This window comes from Nothoprocta perdicaria, unplaced genomic scaffold, assembly GCF_003342845.1.
Source record: "Nothoprocta perdicaria isolate Ctin4 unplaced genomic scaffold, notPer1 scaffold_629, whole genome shotgun sequence".
In the NCBI taxonomy this organism is placed as follows: Eukaryota; Metazoa; Chordata; class Aves; order Tinamiformes; family Tinamidae; genus Nothoprocta; species Nothoprocta perdicaria.
Window position 1 is genome coordinate 38414 of NW_020455898.1, and position 4337 is coordinate 42750.

The following is a 4337-nucleotide window of genomic DNA, read 5'->3' on the forward strand; positions in this document are numbered from 1 at the left end:
CCGTGCAAGGGTGTGTGCACGGCCCTGTGCACGAGTGGCCGTGCAAGGGTGTGTGCACGGCCCTGTGCACGAGTGGCCGTGCAAGAGTGCCCGTGCAAGGGTGTGTGTACGGCCCTGTGCACGAGTGGCCGTGCAAGAGTGCCCGTGCAAGGGTGTGTGCACGGCCCCGCGCACGAGTGCCCGTGCAAGGGTGTGTGCACGGCCCCGCGCACGAGTGGCCGTGCAAGGGTGTGTGCACGGCCCCGCGCACGAGTGCCCGTGCAAGAGTGCGTGCACGGCCCTGTGCACGAGTGCCCGTGCAAGGATGTGTGCACGGCCCCGTGCACGAGTGCCCATGCAAGGGTGTGTGCACGGCCCTGTGCACGAGTGCCCGTGCAAGGGTGTGTGCACGGCCCTGCGCACGAGTGCCCGTGCAAGGGTGTGTGCACAGCCCCGTGCACGAGTGCCCGTGCAAGGGTGTGTGCACGGCCCCGCGCACGAGTGCCCGTGCAAGGGTGTGTGCACGGCCCTGTGTACGAGTGGCCGTGCAAGAGTGCCCGTGCAAGGGTGTGTGCACAGCCCCGTGCACGAGTGCCCGTGCAAGGGTGTGTGCACGGCCCTGTGCACGAGTGCCCGTGCAAGGGTGTGTGCACGGCCCTGTGCACGAGTGGCCGTGCAAGGGTGTGTGCACGGCCCTGTGCACGAGTGCCCATGCAAGAGTGCGTGCACGGCCCCGCGCACGAGTGGCCGTGCAAGGGTGTGTGCACGGCCCCGTGCACGAGTGCCCGTGCAAGGATGTGTGCACAGCCCTGTGCACGAGTGGCCGTGCAAGAGTGCCCGTGCAAGAGTGCGTGCACGGCCCCGCGCACGAGTGCCCGTGCAAGGGTGTGTGCACGGCCCTGTGCACGAGTGGCCGTGCAAGAGTGCCCGTGCAAGGGTGTGTGCACGGCCCCGTGCACGAGTACCCGTGCAAGGGTGTGTGCACGGCCCTGTGCACGAGTGCCCGTGCAAGGGTGTGTGCACAGCCCTGTGCACGAGTGCCCATGCAAGGGTGTGTGCACGGCCCCGTGCACGAGTGCCCGTGCAAGGCACTCACGTGGCCGCGTGCACAAGCGAGTGTGCAAGAGCACCTGGGGTTCACCTGCACACACTTGTGTGCACTCCTGTGCAAGAGTGCATGTAAGGCCACGTGCACAAGTGTGCACAAGCGTGCACAAGCACTGGGGAGGTCTCGGGCTGCCCTCATGCACACGCACAACCGTGCAGAATCACCCAGGCAGCACGCACACAACCACACGTACAGCCACACACACAACCGCACGTACAACCACACACACAACCACACGTACAACCACACACACAACCACACACACAACCACATGTACAACCACACACACAACCACACGTACAGCCACACACACAACCACACGTACAGCCACACACACAACCACACACACAACCGCACGTACAACCACACACACAACCACGTGTACAACCACACATACAAGTGCACACAAGCATGCACAAGCACGCACAAGCGCACATGAGTGCACAAGTGTGAGCAAGCGTGCACAAGAGCATGAGTGTGGGCAAGCATGCACAAGCGTGCACAAGTGTGAACAAGCATGCACAAGCACACGCAGGCGTGCACAAGCGTGCGCAAGCGCACACAACCATGCACAAGCGTGCACAGGTGTGCACAAGCGTGCACGTGAGCACACATAGGCGTGCACAAGCGCACACACCTGTTCACAAGTGCACACAGGCGTGCGCAGGCGTGCACAAGCGCACCCCCCCGTGCACAAGCGCCCCCCCGCCGGTGCCCCCGCACACCCCTCCCCGCTCCGCACGCCTCCGGGCCCATTAACCTGCGGCGCCCCGGCCGCGCTCCGGCCGCGCTCCGGCCGCGCTCCGGGCGCTCCGAGCATTCAATTTGCTGCAGCCGGAGCCTTTGTTCCCGGCACCGCCTTTGTCCCCGCCGCCCGCTCCGGAGCCACTCGGCGGAGACGGGCACGGAGCGGGAGCGGGGACGGAGCGGGGAGAGCGCTCCCGCCTTCCCGAGCCAGGCCGTGCTCCCGCGCTCCCAAAGTGCTCCCGTGTTCCCAAAACGTTCCTGTGTTCCCAAAATGGTCCCGTGTTCCCAAAATACTCCTGTGTTTCCAAAATGTTCTCATGTTCCCAAAATGTTCCTATGTTCCCAAAACGTTCCTGTATTCCCAAAATGTTCCCGTGTTCCCAAAACGTTCCCGTGTTCCCAAAATGTTCCTGTGATCCCAAAACGTTCCCGTGTCCCCAAGCCATTCCCGCGTTCCCACACTGTTCCCCCGTCTCCAGAACGTTCCCATGCTTCCAAGGCGTTTCCACATCCTCAAAATGTTCCCAACCTTTTCCCAGCCCCTTGTATCCTCCTGGGAACGCCGCCCTATGGCCAGGTTTGTTCCCTGGAGCCGCATCCCGGCACTAGAGCAGCTCCGGGAACGGCGGCCACGTCCAGGACGGAGCCAAGGCGCCTCCGGCGGAGCCCCCATATGCCCGGATCATCCGGAGCCAGGAAAGGGCCTGGCAGCTTTGGAGCGGGGCCGGCGGGAGGCCGGGAATGGGGCCACGGCCGCAGCCTCCGGACAAGGCGCAAAGAGCCCGGGCTTGAGGCAGGAAAGCGGGAAGCGGATCCGGGAAGGGCTCCGGCTCCGCTCGCACCCTGGCAGCGGGATGCACAGAACCGGGAGCGCTTGTGGTGCTCGGGACAGCGGCGGGGTGCGGGATGCGGCTGGGGGGGATCCCGGGGACCCCAGTACCCGGATCGGAGCCTCCAGAGGGAGGCCGCATGCACGGCACCCGTCCGTCCATCCGTCCGTCCATCCGTCCGTCCATCCGTCCGTCCGTCCATCCGTCCGACCATCCTTCCATCCATCCTTCCTCCRTCCGTCCATCTGTCTGTCAGTCCATCCACCTGTGCATCCACCTGTGCATCCATCCATCCATCCATCCWTCCATCCATCCTTCCATCCATCCATCTGTCCGTCCATCTGTCTGTCCGTCCATCCTTCCATCCATTTGTCCATCCACCTGTGCACCCTTCCGTCCATCCATCTATGCATCCCTCCATCCATCCGTCCATCCATCCATCCCTCCATCCGTGCACCCGCCCATCCATCTGTCCATCTGTCCATCCACTCATCCATCCATCCATCCTTCCATCCATCCATCCATCCACCCATCCCTGCGCGCCTCCTTCCCCCCGAGGGTTTTTCAYGGCGCGGCGGAGCCCCCGGCACGCGGGGGGAGGCGAGCGGCGGGCTCGGGATGCGGGACACGCGGAGCGGGAAGCGGCAGCGGGAAGCGCCGCGGAGCCGGCGCCGCCGCGGAGCCGCATCCGCCTCCCGCTGCCGCGGATCAGAGGCTGCCCGGGAAGTCAGCAAGCGCCCGCCAAGCGGGAACCGCGGCAGGAGGGGATGAGGAGACCGGCACGGGGCTGGGAATGGCTGTGGAGCGGGAACGGGGGCGGGCGCGGGGACACGCGTGTGCACCGGGACATGCGTGTGCACCGGGACACGCGTGTGCACCGGGACATGTGTGTGCACTGGGACACGCGTGTGCACCGGGACACACACGTGTGTGCACCGGGACATGTGGTGATCCCGGCTCTTGTGGGTCCCGGTTCTAGCAGGTCCCAGCTCCCATTCCTGAGGCTCCCTGTTCCCGTATGACTGCATTCCCAGGGGTCCCAGTTTCTGGGTGTCCCCATTCCCATGGGTCCCAGTTCCTGGGGGTCCCTGTTCCTTCGAGTCCCCATTTCCATATGTCCCCATTCCCAGGTGTCCCCATTCCCGGGTGTTCCCAGTCCTGTGGGTCCATATCCCATGGTGTCCCCATTCCCGGGGGTTCTGGTTCCCAGGTGTCCCCAATCCAGTGGGGTCCCAGTTCCCGGGGGTCCCGGTTCTCTTGAGCCCCCGTTTTCACATGTCCCCATTCCTGGGTGTCCCCAATCCAGTGGGGTCCCAGTTCCTGGGGGTCCCAGTTCCCTTGAGCCCCCCTTTCCACGTGTCCCCACTCCCAGGTGTCCCCATTCCCGGGTATCCCTGTTCCCGGTGTCCCCATTCTCGGGTATCACATTCCCGGTGTCCCTGCTCCCGGGTGTCCCTGTTCCCGGGTATATCCGTTCCCGGTGTCCCCGTTCCTGGGTATCTCATTCCCGGTGTCCCTGTTCCCGGGTGTCCCCATTCCCAGTGTCCCCATTCCCGAGTATCCCCATTCCCGGTGTCTCCATTCCCAGGTATCCCATTCCCGGTGTCCCTGTTCCCGGGTATCCCCATTCCTGGTGTCCCTGTTCCCATGTGTCCCCATTCCCAGTGTCCCCA